Source organism: Arachis duranensis, chromosome 4 (genome assembly GCF_000817695.3).
Source record: "Arachis duranensis cultivar V14167 chromosome 4, aradu.V14167.gnm2.J7QH, whole genome shotgun sequence".
NCBI classification, from domain to species: Eukaryota; Viridiplantae; Streptophyta; class Magnoliopsida; order Fabales; family Fabaceae; genus Arachis; species Arachis duranensis.
The window spans coordinates 34,216,831-34,241,355 of NC_029775.3; the positions used below are offsets into that span (position 1 = coordinate 34,216,831).

At 38.3% G+C, this 24,525-nt stretch overlaps 1 pseudogene; it reads left to right on the forward strand.

Moving 5' to 3' along the window:
• The window catches only part of LOC107484095 (probable inorganic phosphate transporter 1-9), a 36,911-nt pseudogene that overhangs the window by 11,498 nt on the left and 888 nt on the right, over positions 1–24,525 (forward strand).

Consider the following 24,525-nt stretch of genomic DNA (forward strand, 5'->3'; position numbering starts at 1 on the left):
TAAAAATGAATTTGAGAGAGATTAACCTAACTTTACCCTAATTTGTATCCTAAATCTAGAGAGAGGAAAGATCTTCTCTCTCTAGAATTCTACCCTAAAATATGATGAAAACTAAACTATGCCAACTTGGTTCATTCCCCCCTCAATCCTTGGATTCAATAGCATAGAAATAAGTTGGATTGGACCCAAAATGCTTCAGAAATTGTTGGCCACGAGTTGCTAAAATGGACCCACACTGATTCTGCGATGCATTCGCGTGAAGGGCACGTACGCGTCCTTAAACGTTAGGCAACTATGGCAAATTTTATATCATTTTGAAGCCCTGGATGTTAGCTTTCCAACGCAACTAGAACCGCCTCATTTGAGCCTATGTAGCTCAGGTTATGATAGGATTGACAGCTTTGCGGTTCCTTCATTTCTTCATGAGTTCTCCCACTTTGCATGCTTTTCCTTCATTCCTTCAACCCAATCTTTACCTTCCAAAACTGAAATCACTTAACAAACATATTAAGGCATCGAATGGAATTAAAGTGAATTAAATTTAGCTAATGCCTAAAAAGTATGTTTTTCACACTTAAGCACAAATTTAGGGAGGATTACAAAACCATGCTATTTCATTGAATAAATGTGAGAAAAATTGATAAAATCTCCCAAATTAAGCACAAGATAAACCAAAAAATTGGGGTTTATCAAACCTCCCCACACTTAAACCAAGCATGTTCTCATGCTAAGAATAAAGAAAGACAAGAAAAGAGGTATGAACATTTATTCAATGCAAATAACTTACATGCACCTATTTATATGAATGCAACTAAATGCAAAATAATTCTACCTACTTGGTTAAAAGTGAATCAATCCCCAAGAACACATATGCACATGTAGGGCTAAGTAGTATGATGATTCATGAATCCTACCAATTTGAATATCAAAATACAGTACAAGTAGACTTGCAAGAAGAAAAGATCATTAAAGCCAGGAGCAAGGAATTGAGCATCAAACCCTCACCAGAAGTGTATCTGCTCTAATCACTCAAGTGTATAGGTTCAATCACTCAATTCTCCCCTAATCATGCTTTCCAATATTTGTTTTTCATCTAACAATCAACAATTGTTCAATGCATGCATACATTCATCATGAGGGCTTATTCATAGGTTGTAATGGGCGTAGGGTAAAGGCGAGGATGCATATGGTCAAGTGAGATTGAAATTTGAATCTTTGATCAACTTAAACTTCTCAAAAAAATTTTCAACCATGTCAAAGAAAATAGAAAGCATACACCTTTGAAAAGCGACAGGGACATTGTGACATTGGGATTTTTGCTAGTAAAGAATTTTATAAAAATATAGTCGCGTTGTAAGTATAGATTATAAACCAACAGAAAATTCCTTCATACAAACATTTTGGTTATCACAAGTAACAAAACCCAATAAATTTATAAACCGAAGTATTCAAACCTCGGGTCGTCTTCTCAAGGAATTGCAGGGAGGTATGTTCTTATTATTGGTTATGCAAAGGTATATTTTGGGGTTTTAAAAAGGGTTGAACAAGTAATTTAATTGACAAAAAAATAAATAAATGACTATAAAATAAACTCTTGGCAAGATATGAGAAATTGGAAGTCCTATCCTAGTTATCCTTATCAGGTGTGATGAGAATTGGGTTTTAATCCCACTTAGTTAACCTTTACTAAAGCAAAGGAAAGTCAAGTGGACTAATTAGTTTGATCCTCAAGTCCTAGTCAATCCCTGTGGGAAGACTAGCTTTAGAGCGATCTAGATCAATTAGAATCTGCCAATTTCAACCACTGCTGAGTTTGACAACTCAAGAGTTACCAATTAATCAACCAAAGCCAAAAGGGAACAAAATCTACTTGAATGAAAATAATTTGGATAGAGCCCAAGCATCAATAACATAAATTAGAGAAAACAATCATAAGCCTGAAATACCTCAAATTATATTAATTAAGAAAATCCTAACATGAAAAGTTCATAAGCCAAATAGGCAACATAAGTAATACAAGCATTAAAGCATCTGGAAGTAAAAGAGAAATACAAAGTAAAAGGAATATTGAACCTGATAAAGAGTCGAAATCCTAAATCCTTTAAGAGGAATCCTAATCCTAAATCCTAAGAGAGAGGAGAGAGCCTCTTTTTCTAAAAATTACATCTAAACTATGAAAAGTGAAAATTACTCGCTATCTAATTGTCATCCTCTGCATGAATGCATTCCCTCACTTCATAACTTCTAATCTGTGTCTCTTGGATTTGGATCTGGGCCAAAAGGCCCAAAAATTGTTGGAAACGAGATCTGCAAATTTTGCAGATCGCGCACGTCACGCGTCCGCGTGGGTCACACGGTCGCGTCATCTGGAGTGTTGCTCTTCCACGCGGTCTCGTCAGTCATGCGCCCGCGTCAGTTGTATTTTGCAAGTCACGCGTTCGCCTCATCCATGCGCTCGCATCGATTCTCTTTTGTGCGAACCACGTGTTCGCGTCGTCCATGCGGACGCGTCACTGCCAGTTGCTCCAAAACTCCAATTTGTGCTTTCCTTCCATTTTTGTATGTTTCCTTTCCATCTTTTAAATCATTCCTACCCTATAAAACCTGAAAGTACTCAACACACAAATCATGGCATCGAATGGTAATAAAGGATAATTAAATTTGATTATTTTAAAGCATAATGAATATATTTTCTCATATATCACATAATAAGGAAGGGAAAGTGAAACCATGCAATTTACATGAATAAGTAGGTGAACGATTGAATAAATCACTTAAATTGAGCTCAATATACATCATAAAATATGGGTTTATCAACCTCCCCACACTTAAACAATAGCATGTCCTCATGCTAAATCCAAGATAAAGAATAAGGTAAAGTGGTGGAATCTCATGCAATGCAATCTATCCTAGATGAAACTACCTAAATGAGTCATGCAAATCTAGTTATTATTCACCTATATATAAAGCTTTACATGTAGTTAAATTAATTCACATTCTCAAGGAATCATATACGCATAGCCAACCTTAGATAATGTTAAAGCACTTTTACAATTGAGATGGGTAAATAAAATATTTTTCAAACTTGCAAGACAATTAACAATAGAGGTAGAGATATATGGTGATGAGCTATTGAACCCTCACTGGATTTTGTGTTTACTCTCTAGTCACTCAGTGTTTATTGGTTAATCACTTTAATCTTCTTTTTATCCTTGCTTTCTATAACTTTGTTCTTCATCTAACCAATCAACAATTATAGAATACAGACATACAAAGATCATGAGGTCTTTTTAAGGTTTAATGGGGCCAAGGTAGAGGTAAGGGTGTATGTATAAGGCTAAGTAAGCTAATAAGTGAATCCTTGATTAGTCTAAGATCTTACCTAACATATACATACTTTATACAAATCAAAAGTTTCTTAACCTATTTGCCCAATTTTTTTTCCACTTTGTATTATAGACTCATGCATTGAATTTAACTTTGTCCCATGTGCATTGGTTCTTTTATTTTGTGTTTGGGGATTTTTTTTTGTATCCCCTTATTAAAAATAATTTTTTTAATGCACATGGTAATTTAATTAGTTTGATTTCACATGAGCATGCTTCCCAAATTTTTACATAACTTGTTCAATTTAATTTCCTACTTTTTCTATCATCCCATATTCTCATAAAATTCTCCACACTTAAATTATACACAATTTCTATCTTAAGCTAAGCAAGGATTCAACTTGGATTATCAAGACACTCTAAATTTAATACAGAACAAACCGTCAAATTGGGGTTTGTCATGTATACACATCCAGTGAGGGATCAAACATGGCCTCAATCCTATCTTGGTATGTATCAATATTCTATATTGGATATATAGATTAAAGCAAAGTAAAGAACACTAGAATAAAAAAGAAGGGCGAAGCACACAGAAATAAAAATTATGGTTTGAATGTAACCATACAATTAAGCTCAAAACTCATAGGCTGTGTGTTCTCAAGCTCATAAATCATATATCTTTTATGTATGTCATGCAAGTAGAATTTAAGAGTTTCCATTATTCTCAATGTAAAATATATTGGATGGATTTAAAGTTTTAGTGTTCCTCCTTGATGAAATGTTGCCAACTAACTAACATGTAATGCTATATATACAAGGGGTGTAGATTGATTCTGTTAAGGTCTCTAGCTTACTTCCTTTTTATTTTCAATCAAATCAACTACCATATGCTAAAAAGGGTAAACTATACTAATTAATCCACTTAATATATAACTAGTAAGCTAAGGTGCAAATCGAGTTAAAATATCCAAGATATTATACAGCCCAAAGTGCGTAATGCAAAAATACAGTCAAAAGCAAAAGAAAGAAAAATGTGCAAAAATACAGAAAATAGCTAAAATAAGATAAGAGTCTGTAGTGGTTCACCAAAATAAATAGATGCCAGAGATGGCGACCTCCCCACACTTAAATAATAGCATCGTCCTCGATGCTCAGTCAACTAGGGTGTGACGAAGTGTCATCTCTGGAAGGATGGGCTGCTGGTGTCTCGATGGTAGGCTGAGGGTCTGCAGTCGCTGTGAGAATCAGAGGAGTGGTCTGCTGAAACGGGGGCTCTGTCCGTAGAGGAACCTCTGGATCTGCGGTCTGTAGCGGGTGGTGCTCCTCATGATGTGGTATAGTATAGCCGGGACCTCCCTGCCCAGCCTGGGTAGGTGCCTCCTCCTCGTGATCACTCACCTCCTCCTCAGATGTGTCAGAGGACGTGTCGGGCTCGGAGGAAATGTCACCACTAGAGCGGATCATCAGCTTGAGGTGCTCATAGCGTCGCTTGTGGCGACGCTCAGACCTCTCAAAAAGTCGCCTGGTGCGACGGTTAGATCTCTCAAACTGCTGCTGGTGATGACGCTCCATCTGATCTAGGCGGTCAAAGAGTCGGTGCACCAGACGGTAGACGGGCTCATGAGCAGGTGGGGGTGCAGTGGGTGGTGCTGGGCCAGTGAAAGCAGAAGGGGTAGCTGTAGAGGTGGCTGCCTCAGTAGTGTCAGTGAGAAATAGAGGGCGGTAGCCGAAAGCCAGGAACTTTCGACTGTGAGGGATGATCTTGTGGCACTTTACGGCGGGGGGCTTTTCATCAACAGCCTCCCAAGGTACCTTAGCTCGATGACCCAACTGAGTAATCAGGTAAGGAAAAGAGAGGGTGCCTCTAACACGGACCTTGGCCATGTAATGCCGGATGAAGCGAGGTAGATAAAGGTCCTTACCCGTCATTACACACCAGATGAGGGTAATCATAGCAGCTGGCACCTCCGTCTCATGAGTGCTCAGCATTACATAGTTGCTCAGAATCTGTTGCCATAGTCGAGCCTCATCATTCAGATATATAAGCCTGATTCCCTTTGGTACCAATGTGCTTGTAACCATGACCCAAGGAATAATAGGATCAAAAGTGATGTCATTCTTTACTGCATCCCAATCAAACCTCATGAATCTCATATCTTCCTCAGCCTTCTGGTAACCATCTGGCTGATCTGATTTAGGTGGAAGATGGAGGATTTCTTCAATTGCTTCCTCAGTAACCAGAATCTGTTTGCCTCTGAGCTGTACTGCATCCAGGGAAGATAGAAAGTAGTTACTGTAGAATTCTCTAACCCAGGATGAGTTGACCTCTGTTAGGTTCCTCTCCAGGAAGAACTAGCCTCTCTGCTTGATCTGATCTGAGGTGTACTACTGGAGTTCTTCTGAAATTTTGAGGGTCCTTTCCAGGTGTAGGTTCCTGGCGGTGGCAAAGGTCAGTATTTCAGCTCACAGTATTTGTTTGCAAATTTTACCAGGTTAGCTGAAGGTACCAACTGATCAGCCTTTTCCTGCGGGGTAAAGTTCTTCTCCCGCCAGGAATCATCATGTAAGATGCCAAGGATGGAACCAGAGGATTCACCTCTTTTCTGTTTGCCAGTGGTGACTTTGCCCTTTCCCCTGCCTTGAGAGTCAGACATCCTGAAAAACAGAATTTCTAAGATATAATTGAGGAGTAAAAGCAGGAGAACAAGTAGGCAAATAACAAGATAGGCAGTAAGTGGCAAAAGAGCAGTAGAAAAATGAAATGAGTTAAGTAAATGTATATTTTGGATTGTTTTGGAGTTGAAAAGCTGAGATGAGAAATCATATTCCAAAACATGTTAGAAGTGGAAAGCTTGTTAACTAGAAAAACAATAATCATACCGTGAGTGAAATTAATTGAAAGAAGTAGTGAAAAGGTAAAGTGGGAAGTTAGAAAGTTAAAAATCAGTGAGTTAGTAAAAAGGAAGTCATAGTAAGTGGCATGAAGATTGGTTTCTAAGTAACAAGAATTTCACAATTTTAAGCAACAGTCAACTCATATTCAAGCAGGAATAACAGGGTATTGAAGATGATTCATATAGATATAGGAGTAGTAAAAAGTAAAATCACATCATCAAAAATTCAAATTATTGACCAGGAAATCAAAAATAAGAAGAATGCGGGCCCGTGCATCCAAGAATAGGTTTGGTATTCGTGGAGCAGTTCAAAAATGAGAATTTTCAAAACCAATACTTGAATGTAGAAGGAAAAATAATTTGCAGAAAATTGGACAGCTTTCCGGCTAAAATTGGATGTTCCCGAAAAATAGATATCAAGAAAAACAGTTCATATGAGATTAACAAATGCTGCAAATAGTCACAAACAGTAGGAATAGTAAAGAATAGTCTAGCAGCATGAACATAGCAGATGAACAGTATGAAAAACACAGCCAGAATAAAATTGAAGAACAGATAAACAGGTAACAGGAACGGTGCAATTATCATGCCTAAATCTACTAACCATATCCTAGCTACCTAACCACCTAGAATCCACTACAAACATGCATCTCTATCTAGCCTATGCGGAACAAAAATTGAAAAACGAACTAAAGAGTCGCAATGGTGAATCGCCGTATGGCGAAACCTGGTGCGAAAAGGGCAATGAGATGGAACAGAGATAAGGGCAGATGGGTGATGATGCGGCGGCACTGGGTGAAGCACGGCGGCGCGGCGGTGGGGCAATTGCCGTCGGAGGTAGGCTGCGGTGGGAGGTCGGTAGTGGAGGAGAGTGAGAGATGGGGAGAAGAAGGAGGAAAGAAGAGAGGGTTGGGTGTCGCGGTAGGTCTGGGTGGTCGGGGGTGGTGTTGGTGGTCAGAGGTGGTGGCTGGGGTGGTTGAGAGAGAGAGTTACAGAGGTAAGAGAGAGAGGGGTTGGGGTTTGGGGACGCGACGGGGAAAGGGTTCGCGTGACATAGGGTTAGTAATCCCGAATCCACGCGAACGCATGGAGGATGCGATCTCGTGAGTAGGGTGAAATAATGTTGACGCGGATGCGTGGATGACGCAATCGCGTGGGTTGGGTGTAAGATAGGTGACGTGGATGCGTGAAACACGCGAACGCACGCGTCGCTGATATTTGTGCTAGACGCATGATTCCAGCGTCGTTTCAGCGCAACTCTCTGTTTAATTTGGTGGTCATAATCTTCGCGCGACGCGATCGCATCGGTCACGCTTTTGCGTGGTGTGGGTGTTATGTCAGTGACGCGTTCGCATCAGGGATGCGTACGCGTGGGTTGTTTGGTGCTACACGCACAATAGCCGCACGATTCCAGCCCAACATTCTGGGCGTTGGATCTTCACGTCGATATCCAGATCACGCGTTCGCGTGGGTGACGCTGACGCGTGGGAGGCCTTTTTGCAACTAACGTGATCGCGTGGGGCACGCGGTCGCGTGGAACAATTGTGTTAAAGGCACACCTCCAGCCTTGCTTCAGTGTGACTCTCTGTTCACTTTCCTTTCTTTTAATGCACTTGTGACGCGGACGCGTCAGCGACGCTGTTGCGTCGCGTGCTCTCTCTTTTTTTTATGCAGTATACAGAATGCAAAATGCAGTGAATGTCATGCCAAAATTCAGGTTCAAACACAATTCAAAAACAGAGCAAAATAGAGGGGAAACGATCATACCATGGTGGGTTGTCTCCCACCTAGCACTTTTAGTTAAAGTCCTTAAGTTGGACATTTGATGAGCTTCCTGCTATGGTGGCTTGTGCTTGAATTCGTCCAGAAATCTCCACCAGTGTTTAGAATGCCAACATCCTCCGGGGTCCCAAACAAGGTACGTAAAGCCCTTAGGTGAGTTCAAACAGGCTTGCAGGCTCCCGGAGTGTTGAATGGTAGAATAGATTCCAAGATCCCAAACTCTACTTATACACCCGTCTTTGTCTTGATCTGCATTTTTCCAGCTGGGTATGATAAGTAATCTGAATTCTCACTGTAGTAACTAAACAGGTTCCGAGATCCTTCCAATTGAGATTGACACTAATTCCTGCACCTCAAATTGAAGTGCGAAACCTCATTGAATCTTGCATACCAGCGCTGAGTGCGAGTCATTTCCCTTTTTCTCTTAAAGCCGCAAAGAGCTCTAAGCTGGCCATCTGTTTCAAGTAAACCATATTCAAGTGGAAAAGTAAAGATAAAGGTCAAGGATTTTACCCACTTGAAATTTGTGTTGGGTGGTAATGGCCTTAGGGCAGGTGTTTCTAGTGGTTCTGCAAGCTCTACTTCCTTGTGGTCTTCAGTGAATTCCTCCACTTGGCAAATTTCTTCCATTTCAATCATGTCTTGATCAAAGTCACCGATATCTTCTTCATCACTTAAGTCATAATTGGGAGGTTGAGAAAAGTCGACCTCTGCATCATCTTCGTATTCACTTGGGGAAGATTCTTCTGTCTCAAGGAATTCACTTGCGGATGTAAGTTCATTATTAAGAGAACTTGAATGGTGACTATCATCATCAGGAAAACTTGAGTCTTGGGTTATTCCGTCTAATTGTAATGTCTTCGACGGAATTCTCCACAACTCTGTATTCCTGCGGAGGTCCAGCATCTCCTAAATCCTCAACCAACTCTTCTTCTTCTACAATGACAGTGTCCTCTACTTGTTCTAGTACGAAGTTATGCTCTATGCTATCCACTGGAGTTTCTAGCGTCTTCTTTGTGCTGCGTTCTTCATTGGATTCTCCACATGAAGCTATGGGAGTCTGTTGAGGGACTGAACGTCTGGAAGATAATTGATTTATTGCTTGCTCCAGTTGATGAAGGGTTGCATTAAATTGGTCTACTGATTCTTCGAAGCGAACCTGTGATTCTTGGCTTGATGGATATGGATATGGTGCATAGGGGAGTGGTGGTTCTTGGGAGTAATTAGATTGGCATATGGTGGCGAATGGTGAAAAGAAGCTTGTGAGTATGGTGGGTTAAGGTTATGATGAAAGGGTGGTCTCTGAGCATAGGGTGGGGCTTGTTGGTAGCTACAAGGTGGTCCACCAAATCTATCAGTTGGGTATGCATTGTAGAATGGTCTCTGTCCATGATATCTAGAAGGGTGTTGTTGCCTAAAGGGGTGATCAGATCCTCTTGACTCCATCCATCTTTGATTTCTTAGACCTTGATGCATAGTCCTGTTATAGCTTCCATTCCTTGCAACAAAAGTAGAACCAAACTCAAAGCGAGAAGGGTGAGAATTCATAGTAGTTATCAGAAATAAAGGGGGAAGAGAAAAAACAAAGAAACAAGTAAAAGAAAAAAATATTCACAATAACCAATAATAAGGCACACGTTTGCAATTCCCCGGCAACGGCGCCATTTTTGACGTTGGGATTTTTGCTAGTAAAGAATTTTATAAAAATATAGTCGCATTGTGAGTATAGCTTCTAAACCAATAGAAAATCCCTTCATACAAACGTTTTGGTTGTCACAAGTAACAAAACCCAATAAATTTATAAACTGAAGTATTCAAACCTCGGGTCGTCTTCTCAAGCAATTGCAGGGAGGTATGTTCTTATTATTGGTTATGCAAAGGTATATTTTGGGGTTTTAAAAAGGGTTGAACAAGTAATTTAATTGACAAGAAAAATAAATAAATGACTATAAAATAAACTCTTGGCAAGATATGAGAAATTGGAAGTCCTATCCTAGTTATCCTTATTAGGTGTAATGAGAATTGGGTTTTAATCCCACTTATTTAACCTTTACTAAAGTAAAGGAAAGTCAAGTGGACTAATTAGTTTGATCCTCAAGTCCTAGTCAATCCCTGTGGGAAGACTAGCTTTAGAGCGATCTAGATCAATTAGAATCTACCAATTTCAACCACTGCTGAGTTTGACAACTCAAGAGTTACCAATTAATCAACCAAAGCCAAAAGGGAATAAAATTTACTTGAATGAAAATAATTTGGATAGAGCCCAAGCATTAATAACATAAATTAGAGAAAACAATCATAAGTCTGAAATACCTCAAATTATATTAATTAAGAAAATCCTAACATGAAAAGTTCATAAGCCAAATAGGCAACATAAGTAATACAAGCATTAAAGCATCTGGAAGTAAAAGAGAAATACAAAGTAAAAGGAATATTGAACCTGATGAAGAGTCAAAATCCTAAATCCTAAGAGAGATGAGAGAGCCTCTCTCTCTAAAAACTACATCTAAACTATGAAAAGTGAAAATTACTCGCTATCTAATTGTCATCCTCTACATGAATGCATTCCCTCACTTTATAACTTCTAATCTGTGCCTCTTGGATTTGGATCTGAGCCAAAAGGGCCAAAAATCGCTGGAAACGAGATCTGCAAATTCTGCAGATCGCGCACGTCACGCGTCTGCGTGGGTCATGCGGTCGCGTCATCTGAAGTGTTGCTCTTCCACGCGGTTGCGTCAGTCATGCGCCCGCGTCAGTTGTATTTCGCAAGTCACGTGTTTGCCTCATCCATACACTCGCGTCGATTCTCTTTTGTGCGAACCACGCGTTCGCGTCATCCATGCGGACGCGTTACTGCTAGTTGCTCCAAAACTCCAATTTGTGCTTTCCTTCCATTTTTGTATGTTTCCTTTCCATCCTTTAAATCATTCCTGCCCTATAAAACCTGAAATTACTCAACACACAAATCACGGCATCGAATGGTAATAAAGGATAATTAAATTTGATTATTTTAAAGCATAAGGAATATATTTTCCCATATATCACATAATAAGGAAGGGAAAGTGAAACCATGCAATTTACATGAATAAGTAGGTGAAGGGTTGAATAAATCACTTAAATTGAGCTCAATATACATCATAAAATATGGGTTTATCACATTACTTACCCCAAAAGGCATGCGGTGATAAGCAAAAACATCAATAGGGCAAGTGAACATCATCTTCTCTTGATTCATAGGGTCCATTGCAATTTGGTTGTACACTGAATAGTCATCCAAGAAATAATGGAAAGCATGCCTACCCAATCTTTCAAGCATTTGGTCAATGAAAGGTAAAGGAAAGTGGTATTTTCTTGTGGCAGTGTTAAGTTTCCTATAATCAATGCACATCCTCTAACCAGTGATGGTTCTTGTTGGAATGAGCTCATTCTTCTCATTAGTAACTACTGTGACTCCTCCTTTCTTAGGAACAACTTATATCGGGCTCACCCAAGGGCTATCAAAAATGGGATTGATAATTCCAACCTCGCACAACTTCATTATTTCCTTTTGAACCACCTCTTTCATCACTGGATTGAGCCTCCTTTGTGCTTGCACCACCGGTTTAGAGTCTTCTTCAAGTAAGCTTTTACGCATGCACATAGTGGGATTATTCCCTTAAGATCACTAATGGTCCATCCAAGGACAGTTTTGTGGTCTCGCAACACCTTAAATAATTCTTGCTCCTCAAACATGTTCAAAGAGAAACTTATGATCTCTGGATAAGTGTCATTGTCTCCAAAGAATGCATATTTGAGGGTTGGAGGCAGAGGCTTTCATTAAAGCTTGGGTGACCCCTCTTTCTTACTTCGGATGTGAATAGCTTCCTCTTTTGGTGATGTACACTTCTCTTCTTTGGCCAAATTGATATCTTCAGGGGCCTCTAGAGAATTGGTGAGCTCTCCCTCTTCTAAAGCCTCTTGAACCAAAGGAACAATCAAATCAATCTTCATGCAATCCTTTGAGTCACTTGGATGTTGCATGACTTTGGACACATTAAATACTATTTGCTCATCATGAACTCTCAAAGTTAGTTCCAACGAATGCTCTCCTAATGGCAAGAAATGGTCTCCCCAAGATTATAGAGACATTTGTATCACCCTCTATGTCAAAAATCACAATGTAAGTAGAAAATATGATTTTTTTCACTTTAACCAACAATTTTTTTACTATTCCGTGTGGGAATTTGATGGAACGTCAGCCAATTGGAGAGAGATTCTTGTGGGCTTTACATCTTTAATTTGCATCTTCTTCATCAATGAGAGAGGCATTAGATCAATGCTAGCTCTCAAGTCACAGAGAGCTCTTTCAATAGTGATATCACTAATTATGCAAGGAATTAAGAAACTTCTAGGATTTTTCAACTTTTAGGGCAAGTTCTTTTGGATGATTGCACTGTATTCCTTAATGAGAACCACTGTTTTATCTTCTTTCCAATTCTTCTTCTTTATCATTAACTCCTTCATAAACTTGGCATAAAATGGCATTTATTCCAAGGTCTCAGCAAAAAGAATATTGATTTGTAATTTTTTTAAAAACTTTCAAGAACTTAGAGAACTACTTGTCCTTGGTCTCCTTTTGTATCCTTTGAAGGAATGTAATTCTGGACTTGTATTCTTGCACTTTTGCCTCCTCTGGTGCTTTCTCTTTTGGAGCTTGAATTGGAGGTGCAGTGGCATGTTTTTCCTAATGATTAGTTTTCTCTATGGCTTCTTCAGATAGCTTGTCAGTGCTTATGACTTCTTTACCCATCACCTTTCCACTTCTCAAATTAATGGCCTTATAATCTTCTCTTGGATTTGGAATGGTATCACTGGAGAAAGCATTTGTGGGTGTCTCAGTAAATTGCTTGACAAGTTGGCAAGTGGCACTTCTAAATTTCTGATGGAGGCTTCTTGATTTTTGAAATTGGCTCTAGTTTCTTGTATAAATTTTGAGATTTTTTGGATAAATGTTAATGTATTGAGAGAGTTTCTCCATGGCACTTTTAAGAGGGAAGGGCTTTTGAGGGTTTTGGGATGGTTTTGTGGGAGGTGGTTGTTGTTGGTAAGGAGTGTTGAAATTGTTGAAGTTGTTATTTCTTTGGCCTTGATTAACCCACCCAAAGTTAGGGTGATTTCTCGATCCAGGATTGTAAGTTTTGAAAAATGGGTCATTGTGTGGTGGCCTAAAGAAATTTTTCATGTAGTTCACTTGTTCAACAGAGGCTTTATCATGGTTGAGTAGCTCACAACCTTCACTTTGAAAGACTTTACTTTGATGGGTTCCTCCACCTATGTCACAGGTGATGCCTTGTGTTTCCACTGCTAAAACTTGCATGTGTCCTAGTTGTGTAGTGAGTGCACTAATTTGCTGGGACATAACTTTATTCTGTACCAAAATAGTGTCTAGTGTGTCCAATTCTATCACTCTTTTTTTCATTGTTCTTTTTGAGAAATACAAGTATTGATTGTTGGCCACTATCTCAATTAATTCCAAGGCTTCTTCAGTTGTCTTCATGTGTATGGATCCTCCAGCTGAGGAGTCCAATAAATTCCTAGAAGCATGAGTGATTCGATTATAAAAGATTTGGAGTTAAACCCAATCAGAGAACATATCTTAGGGACACCTCCCCAGCATTTCTTTGTATCTCTTCCAGACTTCATAGAGAGATTCTCCATCTTTTGTGTGAAAGTATAAATATCATATCTCAACTTTGCCAACTTCTATGGTGGAAAGAATTTAGTTATGAATTTATTAACCAAATCATCCCATGTTGATATACTTTCCAGAGACTGGGTCTGGAGACACTGTTTGGCTCGGTTCCTCACAGAGAATAAAAATAGCCCCAATTGATAGGCTTCGGCAGAGACTCCATTAGTCTTGACTGTGTCACAAATCCGAAAAAAGGCGGAGATGTGCAGATTCGGATCTTGTTAAGGGCTCCCACTAAATGGTCTTTATTGCACCAAAGAGATGAGTTGAGACTTCAATTCAAAGTTATTGGCTTCCACAGCAAGTGCTACTATGCTGCTTCAATAATTTTCAAAAGTGGGTTTCGTGAAAGACACAAGAGTCCTCTTAGCATTGGCATTGTTGTTGGTATTGTCTGTCATTGTGCCTTGCGCCTCAAATTCTTCTACTTCTTCCACTACTTCAACTTCTTCTCTTTGATCTCTAGATTTCTTTCTTATTCGCAATAGTATTCATTCAATCTCTGGATTAAAGTGGAAAGGTTTTTTATGCTTATTGGTGCGTTAATTTACAACCCACTAACTTACCGGTAAGTGCACCGGGTCGTACCAAGTAATACCTTACGTGAGTAAAGGTCGATCCCACGAGGATTGATGGATCAAGCAACAATAGTGTTTGATAGGATTAGTTATTGGTGCACGAAATTGTGATCATCAATGGCGCCATCAACATGGTACGCTCAATTGCTATCTCAACTCTTTATCACAACTTCGCACAACTAACCAACAAGTGCACTGGGTCGTCCAAGTAATAAACCTTACGCGAGTAAGGGTCGATCCCACAGAGATTGTTGGTATGAAGCAAGCTATGGTCATTTTGTAAATCTCAGTCAGGCGGATTCAAATGGTTATGGAGGATTAATGATTAAAAGATAAATAAAACATAAAACAAAGATAGAGATACTTATGTAATTCATTGGTGAGAATTTCAGATAAGCGTATAGAGATGCTTTGTCCCTTCCGTCTCTCTGCTTTCCTACTGTCTTCATCCAATCCTTCTTATTTCTTTCCATGGCAAGCTGTATGTGGGCATCACCGTTGTTAATGGCTACAGTCCCGTCCTCTCAGTGAAAATGTTCAACGCGCTCTGTCACAGCACGGCTAATCATCTGTCGGTTCTCAATCAGGTTGGAATAGAATCCAGTGATTCTTTTGCGTCAGTCACTAACGCGCAGCCTTCAGGAGTTTGAAGCTCGTCACAGTCATTCAATCCTCGAATCCTACTCAGAATACCACAGACAAGGTTTAGACCTTCCGGGTTTTCAAGAATGACCGCCAATAGATTCTAGCTTATACCACGAAGATTCTGATTAAGGAATCCAAGAGATATCCACTCAAATACTCGAGGTACAGCAGAGCTCCACACCTTAATCTATGGTGTGTAGAAACTCCACCATTGAAAATACATAAGAACAAGGTCTAGGCATGGCCGAATGGCCAGCCTCCCATAATCTAAGAACTAGACGTCCAAAGATGATCCTAAGATCTAAAGTGATCAAAAGATTCCAGGATGTCAAATATAATAGTAAAAGGTCCTATTTGTAGATAACTAGTAGCTTAAGGTTTACAAAAATGAGTAAATGACATAAAAATCCACTTCCGGGCCCACTTGGTGTGTGCTTGGGCTGAGCATTGAAGCTTTCATGTGTAGAGACTTTTCTTGGAGTTAAACGCCAGCTTTTGTGCCAGTTTGGGCGTTTAACTCCCATTCTTGTGCCAGTTCCGGCGTTTAACGCCCAATCTTGAGCTGATGTGGAACGCCTATTTGGGCCATCAAATCTCAAGCAAAGTATGGACTATTATATATTGCTGGAAAGCCCAGGATGTCTACTTTCTAACACAATTGAGAGCGTGCCAATTAGGCTTCTGTAGCTCCAGAAAATCCACTTCGAGTGCAGGGAGGTCAGAATCCAACAGCATCTGCAGTCCTTTCCAGCTTCTGAATCAGATTTTTGCTCAGGTCCCTCAATTTCAGCTAGAAAATACCTGAAATCACAGAAAAACACACAAACTCATAGTAAAGTCCAAAAAAGTGAATTTTAACTAAAAACTAATAAAAATATACTAAAAACTAACTAAAACATACTAAAAACATACTAAAAACAATGCCAAAAAGCGTATAAATTATCCGCTCATCAGTTATGCAAGCAGAAAAGGGTGTTTTGGTATTCAAAAAAAAGCATTAAACAGCAAATTAAGAATTTCAGAAAGCAAGCAGCAATGAGTTGGGAATAAAATATTGAGTAAATAGTTAAGGCTTCAGAATTATCTACTTTCCAGATTGATTTTTATTACTAACTAATTTAATCATGTAAGATTTAATTTCATGGCAAACTATATGTGACTAGACCCTAATTCCTTAGACCTTCCTAGTTTCCTCTAAAATTCATCAACTGCCAATTCCTTAGTCAATTAATTCCAATTAGAAGGTGAAGTTCAAATTTCAGTTTATATGCCACAAAAATCCTAATTATCCAAAAATAAATGGATTATCTGTCACGTATCCCGTTAAATACAAACAATTAGAAATTCAGGATAATATGTTTTCAAGCTGTTGTTCAAGTAAAGAGCATTTCCAAGTTTTACAAGAACTCAATTAGAACATGGGTCATACTTCCGTTCCACCCAATGTTCACAAAATAAAGAACGAAAACAATTATTGAAATATAAATCAAAACATGAATTAAATTAGAAAGATCAAACAAATCAATCCATACAGATAGACAGAGCTCCTAACCTTAACAATGGAGGATTAGTTGCTCATGGTTCAGAGAAGAAAAATAAGGGGTCTGGTAAAAATGTACTGGGTTCTCTGATGGGATTCCCCTAATGGAATCTGCCTAATAGAAGAGAAGTCTCCCCTTTTTATAACTACTCCTATTTAATTTAAAATCTAATATTTAAAATTAAGATAATATCTTTTCCTATTTTAAAATCAAATTTGAATTTAAATCAGAATTAACTAACTACTCCGCGTCTTGTAACGTGGGGACCACTTAGCTTCACTGGATCCGCGCCTAACTTGGGTGCTAAAATGGGACCCAGAAATCACCCCCAGCGTTTTCTGCGTTTTCTGCATGTGGCGCATGTCACGCGTACACGTCAGTCACGCATACGCGTCGATGGTCTTTTCTGCGAGTCACGCGGACGCGTCGGTCACGCGTACGCGTCGCTGAGCAAATCTTCAAATCACGCGTACGCGTCAGTCATGCGCACGCGTCGCCATGGATATCTCCAAATCACGCACACGCGTCAAGCCCGCGTGCGTGTCGCTCCTCACAGCCATCTCCTTTGATTCTTGTGCTGCAAAAACTCCATCATATCCAGCCGAATGCTACCTAAAATAAATAAAATTGCAAAAGACTCAAAGTAGAATCCATATTGGCTAAAAGATAAGTAATTCGTTATTAAAGTCGACAAATTATATGCAAATTCACTAGGAAAAGATAGGAAAGATGCTCACGCATCACAACACCAAACTTAAACTGTTGCTTGTCCTCAAGCAACCACAACTAATATAAGCTTAGGATGTGAATTTGCATGAGAATGAGAGTTCGATTAAGCTCATGTCTCTTCTTATAGTGGGGTTTACAACTGCAATCCTGAATAGTTTTGGCATTTCACTTTATCCTTTAAAGTTTAGAATGATTGGAATCCATAGGAACTCAGAATTCAGATAGTGTTATTGATTCTCCTAGTTCAGTATGTTTTTTCTTGAACACAGGTACTTTATGAGTCTTGGCCGTGACCCTAAGCATTTTGTTTTCTAGTATTACCACCGGATACATAAATGCCACAAACACATAACTGGGTGAACCTTTACAGATTGTGACTTAGCTTTGATAGAGTCCCCAATTAGAGGTGCCCAGAGTTCTTAAGCACACTCTTTTTGCTTTGGATCACGACTTTAACCTCTCAGTCTCAAGTTTTTCACTTGACACCTTCACACCACAAGTACATGGTTAAGGACAGCTTAATTTAGCCGCTTAGGCCAGGGTTTTATTCCTTTGGGCCCTCTTATCCATTAATGCTCAAAGTCTTGGATCCTTTTTACCCTTTGCTTTTTAGTTTAAAGGGTTATTGACTTTTTCTACTTGCTTTTTCTTTTCTTTTTTTTCGCAAGTTGTATTCTTCACTGCTTTTTCTTGCTTCAAGAATCAATTTTATGATTTTTTCAGATTATCAATAACATTTCTCTTTTTTTCATAATTCTTTCAAGAGCCAACAATTTTAACATTCATAAACTTCACTATCAAAAATATGCACTGTTCATGTCATGCATTCAGAATCACAGAAAATACCACCACATTTAAGTAAATAAGACTACTTTTAAAATTAACTCAATTTCTCATGCAATACATCACTTCTGTATTTTTTTATTTGAATTCAAGCTCAGTGGGTAATACATGAGACATCTTTTCAGAATTAAAGCATTTATGGAAAAACTAAACTAGACCTATGATTCTCACTAATAAAGGATCATACAACAAACAAAGCAAAATAGCAAAAAACCGGAACATAACATAGAAAAAGAAGGGAGGAATAAAAAATATGAAAGGAACTCAACCACCTTAGTTATCCTAGCGGTCGCTTTATTCTTTAGGTTGTGCTCCTCCGTGAAGATGATTCGCCTCCCTTTTGGTGCCATAGGAATAAACAGAAAAGCTTTAAGCGAAGCGTCAACACCAAATTTAAATGTTTGCTTGTCCTCAAGCAAAGAAAATCTAAAAACAAAAACAAATAATAAGATGAAAGAAGAATAAAAGGATAAAGGAACAAGAGAGAATTAAGATTGAGAGAGAAAGAAAAAAATTAAAACTGGGCAGCGAACTAGTATAATTGTGCGGCGCAGGCAACGCGTACGCGTGCAGCACGCGTACGCGTGGGGCACGAAATTTTCTTAATGACGCGTAAGCGTCAGGCACGCGTCCGCGTGCCATTGGTTTTGTGCGATTCGCGCGAATCCAGCCGCGCGCACGCACAACTCTCTGTTCGTGTGGCTAGGGAACCAATATTGGCATACGACGCGTTCGCATCATACATGCGCACGCGTGGATGGCCGTTTGGTCAAATGACGCGCACGCATCAGGGACGCGTACACGTGGTCAATTTTGTGAATCTAGCACACTTCCAGCCCCAAACCAGCATAACTTTCTGCCCAACACATATTTACGTCAAAATTCAAGTCACGCGTACACGTCAATGACGCCCACGCGTTGAGTGCCAAAATCACCAATGACGCGCACGCGTGGGGTACGCGTAGGCGTGGGCATGTTTGTGCGATAGTTCTCATTCCTGCGCCACTCCCGCGCAACTCTCTGTTCATTTTTATTGTTCACGCACATGCATATGACGCGTACGCGTCAACGACGCTTACCCGTCATATGCTCCTCTTCTCTTTTTTTTAATTATCTGGTTCCTGTTCTAAAATAGCTGCATGATCAAAAAATTAGTAAGAACTCAATAAAAATCAAATAAGCAAGAAAACTACTACTACAAAAAATAACTAAGAATAAAAAGGAATGATCATACCACGATGGGTTGTCTCCCACCAAGCACTTTTAGTTAAAGTTCTTAAGTTGGACATGTGATGAGCTCCTTGTCATGGTGGCTTGTGCTTGTACTGATCCAGGAATCTCCACCAATGTTTGTAATTCCAATGGCTACCAGGATCCCAAACTAGGCGCATAACGCCTTTTAGCAAGTTGAAGCAAGTGATAAGGCCCAAAAGGTGTTGATTGTGGGAATGAATTCCAGGGTCCCAAACCTTGCTTTTACATCCGTCTTCTTGTGGATCACCATTGTTCCCACCGGGTGGCAACCAATCTGAATCCTCACAGAGACATCCAAACAACCTTCTAGACCCATTCAAGTGAGCTCTACACCAATCCTTGCACTTCAATTTGGAGCATGCAACCGTATTGAATCTTGCTTGACATCTCTTGCCACTAACCATCTTTCTCTTACTCTTAATGCCACAAAGAGCTCTAAGTTGACCATCCGTCTCTAGTAGCCCATATTCAAGTGGGAAAGTAAAGATTAAGGATAGGAATTTTACCCACTTGAATGTTGTATTGGATGGTGATGGCTTTGGAAGAGGTCTTGCAAGCTCCACTCCCTTGTGTTCTTATTTGAATTCATCTACCTCTTTGCAAGCTTCCTCAATTTCAACATCTTCCTCTTGGTAGCTTTCTTTTTCAACTACTTCTTCATTGGCCTTAGTTTCAGAGCCAGCTACTTTACCACTTCTCAACTGAATAACCTTGCAGTCTTCTCTTGGGTTCACCACTGTATCACTTGGAAATGTACTTGCAGACCTCTCAGGTAATTGCTTGCTCAATTGGCCCATTTTCATTTCCAAATTTCTAATGGAAGCTCTGGTTTCCTGCATAGAACTCATCATCATCTCCCAATTAGAATCTTCTTGGGATTTAGAGTTTGCCTGCTGAGTTGATTGAAACTGGTGGTTATTAAAATGATTCTGCTGAAAGCCGCCCTGAGAGTTATTGTTGAAATTCTGAGGTCTCTGAGGTTGGTCTCTCCACCCAAAGTTTGGGTGATTTCTCCACCCCTGATTGTGGGTCTTAGAATAGGGATCATTATTGGGGTTTTCAGGAGCACTCCCTATGTAATTGACCTCTTGAAGAGGATTTTGGGTGTTGATAGCTGAGACTTGCATGCCACCCATCTGTTGAGTAAGTAGATTTAACTGCTGAAACATAAGTTTGTTCTGAGCAAGAATAGCATTAAGAGTTTCTGCTTCCATAACACCCTTCTTCTGAGAAGCCTCAATATCTGATGGTGGCTCTTGATATGGGTAGAAAGATGATGGTTCTTGGTAGTTGGAACATGGAGCATTGAAGTTTCTTTGGTTTTGACTTTGCCAACCAAAATTTGGATAGTTCCTCCATCCACCATAGTATGAATCACTACTTGGGTGTAAGTAATAACCCACGTTATCTTTCTTCATTATTTTTCCTTAGCACAAAACACCAAACAGGATTAAACGCACCATGTGGTTGACAAGCAAGCAAAGAAGAAAGAACACAAAAGAAAATTAAACTCAATAAATAAAATAACCAAAAAAAAATAAAACAACTAAGGGAATATCAAACTTAATTTTAGAAATTAAAAAAATATTAGAATTAAATATTTTTTAAATATATTTATTTTTTATTTTTTTTTATTTTTTTAAATTATACAAATAAAATAAATAAAAAAAGAAAAAGGTACGGCGTAAACCGCGGGGAGGGAAGTAAACGAAAAGAAAAGAAAAGAAAAAAAAAAAGAAAAAAGGACGTAAGGTTTTTTTTTTTTAAAAGAAAGGAAAAAAATTAAAAGAAGTAAAATAATAAAAAAAGGAAACACGGAAACGAAAGCGAAGGAAAAAAACGGAAGAAAGGAAAAAATAAATAGCGAAATAAAGAAAAATAAAATTTTTTTTGAAAATATTTAAAGCAAAATCTAAATAAAATTAAAAATAAAACGCCTAATCTTAGCAATCAAACAACTAATAGTTGTTAATCACTATTAATCCCCGGCAACGGCACCAAAAACTTGGTGCGATAATTTACAATCCACTAACTTACCAGCAAGTGCACCGGGTCGTACCAAGTAAAACCTTATGTGAGTAAGGGTCGATCCCACGAGAATTGATGGATCAAGTAACAATAGTGTTTGATAGGATTAGTTAGGCAAGTAGAAAAGAGTATTTTGGTATTCAAAAAAAGCATTAAACAGCAAATTAAGAATTTCAGAAAGCAAGCAGCAATGAGTTGGGAATAAAATATTGAGTAAATAGTTAAGGCTTCAGAGTTATCTACTTTTCAGATTGATTTTTAATACTAACTAATTTAATCATGTAAGATTTAATTTCATGGCAAACTATATGTGACTAGACCCTAATTCCTTAAACCTTCCTAGTTTTCTCTAAAATTCATCAACTGCCAATTCCTTAGTCAATTAATTCCAATTAGAAGGTAAAGTTCAAATTTCAGTTTATATGCCACAAAAATCCTAATTATCCAAAAATAAATGGATTATCTGTCACGTATCCCGTTAAATACAATCAATTAGAAATTCAGGATAATATGTTTTCAAGCTGTTGTTCAAGTAAAGAGTTTTTTCAAGTTTTACAAGAACTCAATTAGAACATGGGTCATACTTCCGTTCCACCCAATATTCATAAAATAAAGAACGAAAACAATTATTGAAATATAAATCAAAACATGAATTAAATTAGAAAGATCAAACAAATCAATCCATACAGATAGACAGAGCTTCTAACCTTAACAATGGAGGATTAGTTGCTCATGGTTCAGAGAAGAAAAATAAGGGGTCTGGTAAAAATGTACTATGTTCCCTTATGGAATCCCCTAATGAAATCTGCCTAATAGAAGAGAAGTCTCCCCTTTTTATAACTACTCCTAATTAATTTAAAATCTAATATTTAAAATTAAGATAATATCTTTTCCTATTTTAAAATCAAATTTGAATTTAAATCAGAATTAACTAACTACTCCGCGTCTTGTAACGTGGGGACCACTTGGCTTCACTGGATCCGTGCCTAACTTGGGTGCTAAAATGGGGCCCAGAATTCACCCCCAGCATTTTCTATGTTTTCTGTACGTGGCGCATGTCACGCGTACGCGTCAGTCACGCGTAGGCGTCGATGGTCTTTTCTGCAGTCACACGGACGCGTCGATCACGCGTACGCATCGCTGAGTAAATCTTCAAATCACGCGTACGTGTCAGTCACGCGCACGCGTCGCCATGGATATCTCCAAATCACGCGCACGCGTCAGACACGCGTGCGCGTCGCTCCTCATAGCCATCTCCTTTGATTCTTGTGCTGCAGAAACTCCATCATATCCAGCCGAATGCTACTTAAAATAAATAAAATTGCAAAAGACTCAAAGTAGCATCCATATTGGCTAAAAGATAAGTAATTCTTTATTAAACTCAACAAATTAGACTCAAATTCACTAGGAAAAGATAGGAAAGATGCTCACGCATCACTTATTGCCCTGCATAAACACACATACAACAAGAAAAATTGAAATTTTCTACGTCAGAGTGAAGAAAATTCCTAGCGAGGTGATAAATGCAAAAGAAAAAAGGTTTAATCTAGGTAATCAATTAACTGGTTTGTTGTTAATCTCAATTGATCCCGGCATGCCAAAAACTTGATGGACTTTTGTCAAACTTGACAAGTGCACCGAATCATATCAAGTAATACCACGGTGAGTGGGTTATCATTCTCACGAGGATTAATGGACTAAGCAAGTAATGATTAACTGATTATTCTATTTAGACAATTGAAAATTAGGATTTAGAGATATTCAATATCTAAAAACAGAGAATTAAATGAAAGCAGTTTGTAAACGGTTAAGAAAGTACTATGAACAAGAGCATTAAGATTTTGGAGATTTTTAGACTTCAGGAAAAATGCTTTTCACTAGCTATCTTGATCATACAAAGATGTATCTATGGCAAATCATAGTTAATCAAACCCCAAGCCCTTGGTAATTCAATTTCTCTTAACTAACAAATCGTTAATTCCTTAATCAATCGATTATGATGAGAGGTGAGGCACATTTATTGATTCAAAACCACACAATTCTTAAGAACTAAACCTAGTTGATTTAATGTCACTTATCATACTAATTTTAAAGCTTAAAGAATTACGAGAAGAAGTTTTCAAGCTTAATTCCAATAACTAACTTTTCCAAGTTAATAATAAAATTCAATTTGAATTAGAACTATTTCCTAATACATTCAAACCCTTGTGATAAAGAACGAAAACTTGTTTCTTAAGAAAACATAAATACATTAATCAAAAGTAAAAAAAAAAAAAAGCTACAACATTAGTCCATTAGAATAAATAAAGCTCCTAACCTTAACAGAAAAGATTAGTTACTCATGGTCCAAAGGAAACAAAAACTATGAATTGAAAATGGCAGAAGGAAGAAGCTCACATGTGTGTCTCTTATCCTCTTAAATACTAACCCTAAACCTAAGATTTAGCATTCAAAACTCAATCAAAATAACGCAAAATCAAATTTAATCTAATTAACGTTTTTCGTATAGTTTTTCTTTTAAGTTAAGTTAGGTGATTCTCTTCATAATTAACAATTAATGCTTGACATCATGGGCTTGTGCTTAATCTTTAATCATCCCATCAAGTGCTTAGAGGTGTGGAGAGATTAGTGAAGGACTTAAGAGGCCCTGGAGGTTGGCCCCAAGAGGTGCGTTCAACGCATGGAGAGTGAGTTGAACGTATGTCCAAGATTTGAGATCCTTGAGCCTCTGTTTCAGCCACGTTGAACGTATGAAAGCTTGAGTTGAATGCATAACATAATTCACTTGCCAATTTTAAAATCTCACTTTTTACATAAGAAGCTATGTTTGTCACATCATTCTTTTCCGTTAATATAAAACATTTTAGTTTATGGATGTGCATTTTTATCGCGTTTTTAAATAATTTGATGATAGTTTTGTTAATAACAAAATTTAGGAACATTTTTATCAGCAACAGAATAATTCGAATGCATTTTTAATTTTTTATTGGTTTACTCTTCTTTTAAATAAATTTTGCTCCAAAATTGAAAAAAAATCCTATGTGACCCATGAATTACACCAAAGAAACCCACAATAAAATGAATGGTTAATTACTATTGAATTTGTAACTTTCGTTATATATGAGTCCCACTATTTTAATATAAGAGTAACTAACCACTTATTTATCACTTTAC